The sequence below is a fragment of the Rhinatrema bivittatum genome, chromosome 4, assembly GCF_901001135.1.
Source record: "Rhinatrema bivittatum chromosome 4, aRhiBiv1.1, whole genome shotgun sequence".
NCBI classification, from domain to species: domain Eukaryota; kingdom Metazoa; phylum Chordata; class Amphibia; order Gymnophiona; family Rhinatrematidae; genus Rhinatrema; species Rhinatrema bivittatum.
Window position 1 is genome coordinate 420,174,796 of NC_042618.1, and position 14,209 is coordinate 420,189,004.

The 14,209-nt window shown below is 42.8% G+C and overlaps 1 protein-coding gene across 7 annotated transcripts in view; it reads left to right on the forward strand.

Moving 5' to 3' along the window:
* The first annotated feature begins 2,174 nt into the window (after positions 1 to 2,174).
* Positions 2,175 to 14,209, forward strand: part of PLXNA1 (plexin A1) — a 644,822-nt gene continuing 632,787 nt past the window's right edge. For all 7 annotated transcript variants that reach the window (XM_029601328.1, XM_029601329.1, XM_029601330.1 and 4 more), the window contains exon 1: positions 2,175 to 2,299. The gene's annotated coding sequence lies outside the window, so the exon portion shown is untranslated. The remainder of the gene's footprint in view (positions 2,300 to 14,209) is intronic.

Sequence of the window (14,209 nt, forward strand, 5' to 3'; positions counted from 1 at the left end):
TACGGATGTGGCTACAACTGCTGATTTTGGGCGCGAAGGAATTCAGGACTGGCATGTGACCATATGACAAGGCGAACCCTCATGAGAAGAGAGAGAGCAGGGACAATATAAGTCTAGGTTTCATTGGGGCTGCAAGAGTACTAAAGAGCTCTAGTACCTGATTTGTTCTTTGTAAAAACTGGACTTTTCAGCTTGGAGAAGAGACGGCTGAGGGGGGATATGATAGAGGTGTTTAAAATCATGAGAGGTCTAGAACAGGTAGATGTGAATCGGTTATTTATTCTTTCGGATAGTAGAAAGACTAGGGGGCACTCCATGAAGTTAGCATGGGGCACATTTAAAACTAATCGGAGAAAGTTCTTTTTTACTCAACGAACAATTAAACTCTGGAATTTGTTGCCAGAGGATGTGGTTAGTGCAGTTAGTGTAGCTGTGTTTAAAAAAGGATTGGATAAGTTCTTGGAGGAGAAGTCCATTACCTGCTATTAAGTTCACTTAGAGAAAAGCCACTGCCATTAGCAATCGTAACATGGAATAGACTTAGTTTTTGGGTACTTGCCAGGTTCTTATGGCCTGGATTGGCCACTGTGGAAACAGGATGCTGGGCTTGATGGACCCTTGGTCTGACCCAGTATGGCATTTTCTTATGTTCTTATGGAGTCTTACAACGTAGTAAAGGACCCAGAGAAAAATGTTGTACATGAGCTTTGAGACCACGTCAGACCATTCTGTACACGTGACTGCAAGACTGAAAGAAGGAGACATTCTGTATAGAGCAGGGGGTGACCAACTCCGGCACTGAAGAGCCACAAACTGGCCTGGATATCCACAGAGTATGCAAATATCTCATGCATTTTCACTATGGATATCCTGAAAACCAGGCCTGTTTGTGGCTCTTGAGGATCGGAGTTGGCCACCACTGATCTAGAGAATGGGTTGGGCTGGATTTTCTCACGAAAGAAGTTACAGAAGGTGTCAAGCAGAGATCAAGTTAATAATTACCAATGGAGATAGTTGAAACACCAAAACAGCAACCGAGTTCAGGTTTGGGCTTGTAGCACAGGCAGAAGGCGATATTAAACAGGGGCAGGGCAAGGGAGAGATGATGACCAGTGAGAAAGTCAAGTCTGCGGTGACACAGTAGGCCGGCTGGGGCAACATGGCAGATTGGGTATATATATACCAAATATTTTTGTTTTTTTAAATACATAAGTTGCAAGCTGCTAAATGGGGTCTTCAGTGACAAGGCAGTCCAAGGAACTTTTCAGTTCAGGAGAGCCCTTACAAACAACCTGGCAAAACAGAGATAAAATATTTTACTATACCCCCTAAGCTTTTCTCAGAAAAGGTCTCTGCTGCATTAATACAAAAGTAATAAAACAGTTAAAAAATCCAATATGATACCCCGTAATGAAAAAGTCACTAAACAAGTCTTAAATTATATATGATACAATATTTTAAATTATATTTATTTTTGGAACTTTATTGCCTCCAACTTTATTTTCAAGCTTCTTGTTTTGACCTTAGTTGCCCTGCGTTTTTTTTTTTTTTTGTTTGCTTGTTTTAATTTGGTCTCGGTCAACTGTATTTTTGTAAGTGGTAAAATGAATCAGCAATCAAGAGTCTATGTTTAAGCTGGAGGAATTATGTTTTAATGGCTATGACTTGGGGGAAAGACTGTTAAATACTATTCAATTTGCATTTATATAGAGTAACCAAGGAGCAGCAGTGGAAAATTAAAATATTTGCCGGCTGTGTTGAAACTCCTTTAAAGAACCATCAGATCTCAGAATAAACTTGATTTTTAAGATTCAGCTCCAATCCAAACCAATAAACATCATGCAAAGGAAATATATTTGCTGCACTCCAAGCGCCTGTTTAAGGGCGCACCTGTCATGAAAAAAAAGGCCCTACTTGAGTGCGTTGCAAATGTATAGCTAGAACTGCATGAAATTAATTTAAAGAATGGCCAGAAACTCTTCACTCCCTCCCTCCGCCACAGACCCCGCGCGCTGGTACCGTTGCATGTAGCCCGTAGCCCTTTTAAGGCGAGGCGGCGCGGCCCTCGCCCCTTTAAGAGGCGCCTCAGCCGGGCCCCTCCCCTTCTCTCGCGGGCGCCCGCTGCAGGTAAGAGCCGCGCCGCCTAGCACTCGCTGGGGGGAGCCAAAGCGAGGCTGGAGTTGCCTTGGAAGCTTACGCCGCATTCCATCCCATTCATGCTGAGCGGCTACATTGTAGCGGAGGAGGGCGAGCCCGGAGTTCGGGGGCTGAAGGATGGCAGGCGCGTCCGCTCCACGCCGTAAGTAACGACAGCCAACTTTCGCCCTCCCCAGCCCCGATCACGCCGTGGGTGGGAAGCTGAAGGATGCCTTCTTTATTCCTTATGTAGTGGGCGATCCCGAGCTCCGTAACTGTTGGCAGAAATCCTCCACTGTTCTGCATTTCTGCGCTCGGGGAGGCAGGGCTGCAGTTGGTCGATGTAATGTTTGCACTTTTCTTTTAATTCTATTTCTTGATCGCATCTGGAGGGTAGTTTGGGGGCTTCTGCTTAGGATGGCTCCTTATATGTACATTGTTTATATGCATGCATGTGTGTGTGTGTATGTGTTTTGTTCTTTTTCGTAGTGAAGCAGAAACTAGAAAGAAAAGGAAATCGGGAAAGCGGAGGGATGCGGGGAGAAGTGTGCAGCACAGCTCTGATCGCCGCCTAGGCAAAATCGGGAAGGGGGGGGCGGGAGGAGTCGGGTTGGGATGGACTTTAAATGCGACAAAATCCATTCCCAGAATTTCTCGGGGTGGAAGGAGAGGAGTTTTAGGGGGGGCAGCTGAGAGTGTAAATAGCCAAGGGGTTACTGAGCTAGGAAATTGCCTGGAGGGGAAAGCAGGGCGATGCAAGAGCCGAAATGAAGCAGCTCTGTAATTCGGATCTGGAGGAAAAAAAAAGAGGAAGAGCTACAGAAATTTATGCTTTGCTAAAATATGGGAAAAACGAAGAGCCTGCCCTGGGAGTGACACGGCGAAAACTCTTCTGCGCGCATTAAAGTGAAACGTTCAGGGTGAACATAAGGGCTGAGTGCGGCAGCCTGGAGCTCCGCATTCTCTGGATAACCACACGTGAAAGGGTGTAGGGATCCGGTCCTGGAAATAGCAGCGCCGGTAACATAATGCCGGCTTCTCACCCTTTTGTTAAGAGAAGCCGGGAAGGATGAGAAACCTTTTTTTTTCTCTCTCTCTCTTTCTCTCCGCTGGCTTTAAGAGCTGCAGTGCGTAGCCGTTTTATTTGTCTTGTCTTAGAGAGAGGCGATGGTGGTACGGTATTGTGCTGATCTCTTTCCAGGGTTGGGAGTCTGCGAAAATACAGGAAGGAGAAAATAACAGAGCGGCGCAAAGTGACTAAGAGTATAATGGGGGAAACGAACTGAGCAAGAACAGGATGGAGATTTTTTTTTTAATTTATTTTCAAAACTGCAATTAGCGTTTTGCTCCCACAGTGCTCCCTCCTCAAAACCCCTTTTAAATGGGAAATAACACGTTTACCCTGAGATAGACGTCTATAAGTAGAATTTTAAAAAAATTGCATGATATTCTCGTGCAGTTGAGGTGGGAGGCAGGGGTCTTTCTGTCTCCGCCCCGCTGTTTTGCTTTGTAAAGGGGGAGGGGGAGTAGGGGTGCATTTTCACTGCTTTAGTTTGGATGCAAAGGATTCATCCTATGGGAGAGAGCTCCAGTCTCCTACTTAGCATTAATATACCTATCTGCGATCATCTGGAGTTCAGCAACTTTGGAAATGCGTCTCTTTTCTGGCTGTTGTGTCTTTTTTTTTTTTAATACATCTGGCCAGATGTGCTGAAGGCTTTCTCGCATTTTGCGCTTATGAATACATGCTTGGGGGCATCAGATGTAGTATTTGCATACGTGGGTATCTTGTGTATGTGTTGGGGGGGGGGGGGAGGGGCAGTAGCGATCTGGAAATGTAATGTCAGCAGTTATGTACCTAAAGCCTCTTCTGCTTCAGGAGAGCTGAAATTCCTTCTCTTTACGGGCGGTGCAGAAGCAACTTGGAAGGTGTAAATTTTCAGATTTGTTAATTGCATATGAGAAAGCTTGCGGGAAGCCAGCTACACGTATTATATTATGCAAAGAAGGGGTTGCAAAATCAAGAATGCAAATGGATCGGAGCAAGGTTTATGAAGAAACGTTTTAATTTCTTTCCCTAATGGTAGCGAGATCTTTTTTTTGGGGGGGGGGGAGGCGAAGTGTCGGCTGGTGAAAGACGAGGGGTTGGCAGGTTAAGCTATGTGCCCCCCCCCAACACACACACACACACACACACACACATACAGACACATATATAGATTATGCAGTCTCAGGGGCACTTACACACAAGCTCTGGTTGAACAGGCGGCTTAGCCGTGATCTGGAGAGAATTATACAGTCGCCCGATCTCTTGATCCTTTCGCACTGTGTGTGTGTGGATGGACTGGTTAATAAGGGAAAGGAAGCTTTACCTACACATCTGGCTGTTTTCAGCATTCCGATGCAAGAGACAGGAGGGTGTGATTGTATGGGGGAGGGGAGAGCTGGCTATGCTCCCTCCCCCCCCCCCCCCCCCCCAAGCTAAATGGCATGATTTCCACAATGGAGGCAAACTTTCCTCATGAGCCAGTTGAGCTGGTTTTGTCTAGTGAAATCCGTTGTAAGGAGCAGAATTTCCTTGCCAGGCGCTCAGCATTCTAGGGATTAGATGGATGTGGGGGCAGCTAGCAGCATTAACTCCCGTCGGGGAAAACTATATCACTGTGCCCGGAAAAAAAAAAAGCAAAGTGAGTGTGCAAGGGGCATTACTGGCAGCAGCCTGGGCTGGCGTTAGAGACTTACCAATGGCGTTTTCCACCGTGATTTGCGCTCTCCATATCCAAAAGCAAAAGGTGTTTCCATATTGACATCGTCTTGTCTGGAAGCATCACCTTGGCTTGCTTGCTAAGGGAATGGTCCACCGTTTGCTACATAAGGATGAAGCCTGCAATTTGAGCCCCTTGACAGTTCCGCTTTCCTCAGCATACCGTCCGACCCCCGCCTGGCCCCCTGCCTTTCTACAATCTCACCGATGGTTTGGTCCAGGCTAGTAAAAGACCAGCAGAAGGAAAACCAGAATACTCCAGGAAGATTCAGCCGAGCAGGAATCTCCCATTTAAAGCAGCAGTGTCCACCAAAGCACTATTTGGATAACTTATGTGGCAGTGAAAAAAAAACAAAATCCTCCTTTCATTTTCCATTTGCATTTGGTGCTTGCTGAGATATAGATTAGTTACATATTTTGAAAGCTCCTCCTGGATTTGCTATTCTCGCTATCAGAAATCTTAAGTAGAATCCCATTCCCATAATTTTGTATTTTGGATACATAGAAAGCAGGTCTATAATACAAGAAACTCAAGGAAGCATTACAACTGGCATGTGTGACCATTGTGCACCTTTTCTGCTCAAAGCAAGTCTAAAAATATAAATAAATTAATATTAAACACAGATGTAGAAATCCATTAAAAAAAAAAAAGGAAGCAAGAGAGCAGATAAACTGGTGAGTCGATAGTTGGAAGACACCAGGTGCCAGTACTGCATTAATGCCAAGTGATGAGTTCCTATATGTAGCAAAGGCAGACGCCATAATTTGTGGGTGTGTTTTTTTTTTTGTTTTTTTTAAATGGCAAAATGAAACTGCAGTATTGATAATTTAGCGTTGTGACTACAATTGGATGCCATGTGTCAAGAAAGGGACCTGTGGTCCTGGTCTCTGCATAAGTCTTTTGTTGACCCAATAGATTAGATTTATCAGGCCCGGCAGAGTCCATTTATTTTTCGCCAGAAGTGCTAGAACTCTGACAGTGATTATAAAGTTTCACACACGCTTTGTAGATTTTGATTCCTTCCCTATGGCCTAATCCCCGAGTTTGCAAATCGCATAAATGTGTTTTTTTGGGGTGGGTTTTTTTTTTTTGTTTGTTTTGTGTTTGAAGGTGGCTGATTTGGTGAAACTGAAATGCCTTAACTTAAAAAGCTATTTCATGCTGGGCTGCCTCACTGGGTTTCCTCCCGAACGAGAGACTTTCTTAATATAGAAGCCTGTCTGAGTATCTTTTGCTTGTGAGTTTTCGTGCGCAGACTGTGCAGTAGTCAAAAACTGAAATTTTGAGCATTGCAAATGTATGTTCCCTCATTTCTGTGCCCTATCGCCATTTCATCTTGCAGGCAAGAATGCACCAGCCAGATGAAAAATCAATTCCATCCAGAGCAATTCGTTTTTGCCCCTTGAAGGAGTAATAGCGTCCGATTAATTGGGGCATTTAGCTGCATGTTTCTTAAAAATCAGAAACTCTTTGACCAAACCTGCTCCTGTTGAGTGCTGCTGCTGTTCGTAGACTCCAAGGCTGGGGAATGGCAGTCGGTACAATTTTGCATATATTTTCCAGCCTCTAGAGGAGACAACAGCTGGTGGGGCATTAAGAAAGGAGGGACTGAGGGGAAGGGGGCCTTTTGCAGGAGTTAAGAGAGCGTGGGCACTTCCAGAATTGCAAGTTTAAAATCACCAGCCGGAACGGTTTTGTCTTGGAACAGAGTCATAAGCACTTAACCACCTATACAACCCCACATCTGGGTGCCTGCCGAACTTTCATCCCCCCTCTGGCACATAGGGAACCTCTCTGCTGTTGCAGCTCACAGCATTGTTGAAGCGTCTGTAACAAGTATTTGTTCCTACAGCTATGTTTGCTTAATATCTGATTGTCAGGTACGCCATAGCCCTGAAAAGATAGCAAATAACTGCACTCTGATAGACTTCCACAAAGTCAACAGCACTGAATGAAGGAGAAGAATAGGTGCTAGTATTTGTTTTTTCTTTTTTCAAGAGTATTTGAATGTTTACAAGATTAGATCCTACCTTTTGTACTCTTCTGGAATTTGCAGTTTTGCCAGTGCCAAATTATTAAGGGGAAATCATTACATTCTCTAGCAAAAATCTATATGGTTTGTATGGCTGCTAGTATGTCTTTGTAGCTCATAATGTGCACGGCGCGTTAGATGAGAGAAGTCTTTTGGTTAGAAAAAAAAGTCTCCTCTCCAGAGGGATTAAAATCTTAAATCGGAGTGTAGGCGATGTGCGTGCTAACTTAACCCTCAAGTCTGCTGAGAGGGTCAGAAACGGAGCCTTTGAAAACCAGGAGGTCCTGGGTTAATCCAGTCCAGTTTTGATGCTCTGGTGGATCCAAAATTGCCGGAGGCCTTTTTGTTTTGTTTGGGCTTTTTTTTAAACTTCTGTTTGACTTCCAGAGGTCAAAAAGGATTTGTGTGAATAGACCTCATAGTGAATGATATGGAAAATGGAAAAAAAAAAAAAAGGGAACATTTTGCTACCTACTACCAACTAGTTTTCAGAGATCTGGCAGCATGATTAGATGGAACCATGGACATTTGTTTTATGATCATTTAGAACAGGGGTTCAAAAAAATTTAGAAAACTTAGATGGCCAACCTTTTTTGCCTGTTTCTTGGGCTTTTTGTTGCATTTTTGTCTCATTTTTGCTCTGCTTTGTTTTTATCACTTGGATTTTGTTGTCTGGATTTTTTTTTGCCTTTTTTTTTTCTTGCTTGATTTTTTTGTCTTTCCCTTTCTGGCTAGTCTGTAGTGGCAGTGGTGGCTCTGTTCTGGTCCAGAGCTGCTGCAGTGGTAGCAGCAGCTCTTTCTGGGCCTGGGCCAGTGGCAGGTACCGTTTTTTGTTTTTTTTTTTAAAGTATCCTGGAAATTTTCCATTCCTGATGGTGACATACAGAGCAGAAAAGGGCTACAGAATGGCAGAAAAACACAGGGCCCCTCCAGCTTTGCATTATGGATGTTTGTCCATGGTAGCCAGTTGCTCCAGTACAATTTATTTATTAGTAAACTCGTAAATGGCTGGGAAATGAATATCATTAAAGTTTCCATTTATGTGAATGGAGGTGATTGTGTGGACAGTCAGGTCTAGGGAGGATTGATGCATCTTGTGTGTGCTTTCCAAATAGCCCTACCAGCACCAAGAGTGCTGGGGCTTTGTTTATCATTACAAAGTTTCACCTGGGAGAAACCCTCATGGGCTCCTTAATAAGGACAAAGACTGACGTTCAGGGACTGTCAACCTTCTGAGGGCCAGAGCTGACTATAGCATTACCCTGAACAGCTAGTTTGAGTTTTTAGCAGCACGCTGATTAGTCTCTAGTGGTACGATGGCAACCATCCATAGCCAAAAAAGAAAATAGTTAAGAGGTCCTTCGTATGACTCAGCAAAACAGGAAAACATGATCTGAGTCAAATGTATTTTTGTCTCATTTGTTTTTTTTTTTTAAATCATGACCCTGTACAATATAGTGTGTGATTTTTGACTTGTGCTGTAAAGTCTCTTCCCCCAGGCACCTCCTATCTTCCCTCAATTGGGGAACGTGTCTGGAGGCTGAGAAAAAGTTGGAATCCAATTTGGATTCTTTAACTGTGCTCCAGTAGACAAAGCTTTGGAATTTTAATCTGCCTAATAACCCTCCTTAAGAATGGGGCAAGTGGGTGGCTTTCTCCAGTCATGAAGGATGGGTGAATGGGATGAGAAGGGAGGGACAAAGGCTTCTCTGGATTTAATGCTTTTTTTTTTTTTTTTTTTGCTGTCCTAGAAGTTGTTGCTAGTGTGACATTCATGTGTGTTGTCTTCACAGTGAATATGGTTAGGGAGGGAAGGATAGTGGGTGATCTTTGCTCAGTTATTAACAATCCTTTTTTTTTTTTTTTCAGTCTGGGTTTTTTTCCCTCTTGTGTAAAAAAAAAAAAAAAATGCCCCAAAGACTAAGCTGCTTAAAATGTGCTATTTCCAGGAATGTGCAGACACAGAAAACATCTCCATTCCGTTAGGTTGCCTACTGTTTAATGTACAAAATACAGAGATGGTAATTGCATTAAGATATGTATAATTATACTGTGAAAAAAACTTCTGTTAATTGCATGGCTGTTGGGAACTGATATGCATTGAGTGATTCATGTTTTTCTTCAGAGTTGTTTTGTGCACATTTTTTTTTTCCAAGGGCGGAGACCCGTCTGGTTCAAGCAAAGATGCACTGAAAGAGTTTTTTTGCTTTTCATTGTTAATAACCGCTTTGGTATCGTAGGTTGTGTGGGGCTGCTCCATCCAAAAGAAATTCCTGTCTCTGTAACTTTTATTCAAATATTTTCTCTGCTTTTAAGATCACAGCCACAGTCCTCAAAATATCAATGTGCCCAATTCTTGGCTTGCTCCTCCTTCCTGTTGGTTTTACTCATAGGCTTCCTTTATCCAAAGATGATGTGTTTCTTATAGTTTTAGATGTGTGCACTTTTTTGTTTTTTTTAAGATTCTTGCCTTCTTTCACATTTTTGTGTTTATGAATTAAACCACATTTTTACACTTTGTGCAACTGGAAGTGTAATACTGACTCTGGGTTTTCTGAGTGTCAGACCCAGATCATGCAGATTTATTTAAATCTACAATGGAGGACGTAACTAAAGATTAAAAACTCTACTCAGATGCATCTTTCTACTCAAGAATGAAATAAACAGAAACTAATTTGGAATCATTATCATTTTTTTAATTGATAGTTAATTATTGCAAAAAAACCCAAAAACCCCAAAAACTCTTTTGGCAGCACTACTGCTTATAGCATTCAAATCTTGGACATCTTGGCTAGGCTGAACTGCTACTCGGGGGGTGTGGAATACTGCAGTACAGCATGATCCAAATTCAGAAGGGTGAATAGAAACTTTGCATGTTCTCTTTTTAATGCTGAGGATTCTATCTGGGTGCACCAGAACTGAGCTGATCGTAAAAAAAAAAAAAAAGGCCTTACACAGTTACAGATCAACAAAATCAAAATGCAAGGACTGGAAAGACTTTGGTCCTCAGAAGCATGAGATGCACCAGGACATCCTTTTTTCCTTACACTGCTTTATCCCATTTGAAGGATCCCTTCCAGTCCTAGACCTCTCGTCTGGTCTCGAGCAGGTCACTTATCTGCCCCTGTGCAAACTTAAAGCAGCAGAACAGGAGTTAAATTCCAGTCTATCATCATGTCAATTTACAGCTTTGTACTATATTGAACTGCATGTTTTATAGTTTTCATCATCCTATTTTAAAAAACAAAAAAAAAACAACCAACCTCCTTCTCTCTTTCCTGTTGGATATAAACTATCCTATTTTTTTAGTTTGTCTGCATGGGGCTCTGATGGCAAGCAACCCAGCAGCCCCTGAATTACTTAGGAACATAATGGTGGGGTGAACTGAGTAAAGAGGTGTTAAATACCAATAGCTCATCAGGATTGAAATGTGCCTCAGAAGAAGAAATAAGGATGTTAATTAACTTGACATTTCCAAACAAAATCATTATGCAATAAAAAAAAAATATGCTAGTGGTAATGTTCATTACAATTAGGACAGTGCAGGCCTATGACTCATGTATGTTGATAGTGCTCAGATACAATATGTTAAATATTTTTCACTATTTGCCACGAGTCCGAGGCCAGAGTGATGTGTAAGAAGATGAAGCCCCTTTTAACTGGAGCCCCCAAGCTCACTCTTGTCAGTTTTTGCCATTTCAGAAGTCCCATGTGAAGCTCAGGGATAGGAGGAGGACACAGACACTAGACAGATCTTTGACCTTCTTCCTGACATATTTAAACCCTTATGTCTCCAGCGTGGGACTTCCATAGAGAAAGATATCGGCTGTTTTTTGTCCTTGGCTTGGTAAGGCCTGCCCTCCTTATGGTAGATTTTAATTTGGCTCGGACTAAGGGGCGTACCTTTTTGAATGTAGCCTGGCTGCCACCTTCTTAATTGATACAGGACTCCTTGCTCCAGTTTCTGGAGCTTCAGACAGGACAGCTCACCTTGGAGCCTGATGGTTACCCTAAACTACTCCTAGCCAGCCCCTCCATGCTAGTGATACCCAAATGGGGAAACTCACTTCATGCCGATTTCCTCTTCAGAGCTGTTGTGACCTTTTACATCACCAAACTAATGTACCCATTTTAATTATCCACCAGGCACATTGGTGGGAAACATTCGAATCTCTCAAAAACTTGTTTTATCTAAGGAGATGGTAGGGGGGCATGGCAAGATTTTCTAACCAAGCAATTTTGGACAGTTACGAAGCATAAACCTTTAGGGTTTCAAATATTATCTGATGGTCACACTGGGAATTCTCTGCTTAACTCCAATCTGATTGTGGCATGCCTCGGTCACTTGGTTTTATTTATTTACATATACCGCAAATTTCCAATCAGCTGTTCAGTAAAGATTGCATAATAACATTCATAAAATAAACATGTAAGCACCAACAAAAACAATATGCAGAAAGCCAAGAAAATTCATCTCACAGATGAAACTTATTTATAAACTTTCCTAAAAAAGAATGCCTTAATCATCTTCTTACTAAAGCTTAGATAAACAACCACCTCTTATAGCACTGGGCAAAGCATTAATTTCATCATTGCCACAAATCTGTCTTGATCAGCTGACACACCACGTCAGTAGCCACGAATATTCAGTACAGAGGCCAGATAGCAGGTTAATGATTTGAGCAGGGGTCCAGGCCTCAGGCCTTGAATGAATTGACATGGTTCCTAACATCCACACTAGTTAGTAATTCATGTTGCTAGAATCAGGACTGCTGGGTAAGCTGATTTATCTCTATATCCCAAGAATGTGTGTTAGCCTCGTGTTAGTGTTGTCACAGATGGTTCTAGGTCATCAGAGATGAACGGAGTCCATCTTGCCTTTGGACTGTTACATCTGGACCAATAGCTCTGCTTTCCTTGAAGAAATGGGAGGAAGTACAATTCCAGAAAGCTAGATGCATCAAACCGGAACTGATTGTCTGTGTCTGGTTTGGAGCCATCTTGTAATCCTTGTGCTGATGTACACAGGGCAGGATGATGGATTTCTCCCAAAGTGCGGGCACCCCAGATTGCTCTTGGCTTCGAATTACTGCTGTTTAGTGTATGACCTTGAGAAAGTCACTTAACCTCCTCCCTTGATTCCCTATCCTATATTAAGATTGGAGCACACAGTCCTATGAATGAACTCTGTATCCGAAAAGCCTTCGCTCTAAAGCAGAGGTTCCAAAACCTTTCTTAGGGGGACCCTCAGCCAATCGGCTTTTCAGGATATCCACATTAAATATGCATGAGCTAGACTTTCATACACTGCCTCCACTGAATGCAAACTTTTTCTCATGCATATTCACTGCGGAAATCCTGACAACCCGACTGGCCGGGGGTCCCTCAGGACAGGTTTGGGAACCCACTGCTCTAAGCCCTTAATTTGCAAAAATTGCTCGAGTAGAACACCACAGCCAGCATTATGCTTCAGCTAAAGCTTTCCCTTGTTCAGCAGGACACGGCGATTCGGAAGCAAGCTGCTTCCATGCAAAAACAGGGAAGGAACGTCAAAGCATGCTGTTTTCTGTCCAGTTAAGAATTTGGTACAACACAAACACAGTGATCTGGGAGCTGCTTGTGGCAGCCGTGCTCCATTGGTGACAGCACTGTCCACTTTAGTGGGATCCCACTAAGCACTGACTAGCGTTGCACCGGGAACCTTACTTGACAGCCTGTTCTTGGATCTCTGTGTCCCTTTTACTGAATGTTTCCAGGTGGAGCACCACAAGCTGTTTCATTGGGGCTTCCATTTTCCCTGTTTTCTCATTTCAGATTCTTTAGCCTCCATTCTGAATTTCAATAATTCAAGGGTTCTGCATCTTCTGGAGCACCCAGGCAGACCTAAGAACATAAGAGAGGCCATACTGGGTCAGACCAAGGGTCCAACAAGCCCAGCATCCTGTTCCCATCAGTGGCCAATCCAAGTCACAAGAACCCAAACATTAGATAGATCTCATACTGTTCCTTATTGATTAATAGCAGTTTATGGATTTTTTTCTCTAGGAACTTATCCAAACCTTTTTTAAACCCAGTTACATTAACTGCCATAACCACATTCTTTGGCAATGAATTCCAGAGCTTAACTATGTGCTGAGTGAAAGAATGTTCTTCTATTTTTGTTTTAAATGAGCTACTTGCTAACTTCATAGAGTGCCCCCTGGTCCTTCTATTATCTGAGAGAGTAAATAACCGATTTACAATAACCTGTTCAAATCCTTTCATGATTTTGTAGACTTCTGTTATATCCCCCCCTCAGCTGTCTCTTCTCCAAGCTGAACAGCCCTAAACTCTTTAGCCTTTCCTCACAGGGCAGCCATTCCATGCCCCTTATCATTTTGGTCACCCTTCTCTGCACTTTCTCCAGTGCAACTATATCTTTTTTTTGAGATGTGGCGACCAGAATTGCACACAGGATTCAAGGAGCGATACAGTGGCACCATGGAGCGATACGGAGACATTATGACATCCACTGTTTTATTTGCTTTTCCCTTCTTAATAATTCCTAACATTGTTTGCTTTTTTGACCACCACAGCACACTGAGCTGATGATTTAAATGTATTCACTATGACGCCTAGATCTCTTTCCTGGATGGTAACTCCTAAGATAGAACTTAACATTGTGTAACTATAGCATGGGTTATTTTTCCCTATATGCATCACCTTGCACTTGTCCACATTAAATTTCTGCCATTTGGAAGCCCAATCTTCCAGTCTCACAAGGTCCTCCTGCAATTTATCACAATCTGCATGAGATTTAACTACTCTGCACAATTTTGTGTCATCTGGAAATTTGATCCCCCTCACTCATTGTACCCCTTTCCAGATCATTTATAAATATATTAAAAATCACCAGTCCAAGTACAGATCCCTGAGGCACCCCTCCAAAAAGACCATTTCATCCTACTCTGATTCCTGCCTTTTAACCAGTTTGCAATCCCCCCACTAAATTATACATATCAAATCTAGAATTAACAGCTGAAGAATGGGCTCAGGAAAGGTGGTTCTGAGAACCAGGGGTTCTGATCCTAATAAAAGGGATGCACTTTTTTATCTTTAAAGAATAAGAAAATATAAAGACGAAAAAAAAAAGAAAGGAGACCAAAGAGTAAGAGCAAAAACGGTGAAAACAAGAAAAGCACCTCCAGGAAATGGGCTGCTGTCAGGTCTGGTTTTAAGGAGATGGGGGGGTGGGGGACAAGTAGAGTAACTGCCCTGGGCCCTGGTGCCCCAAGGA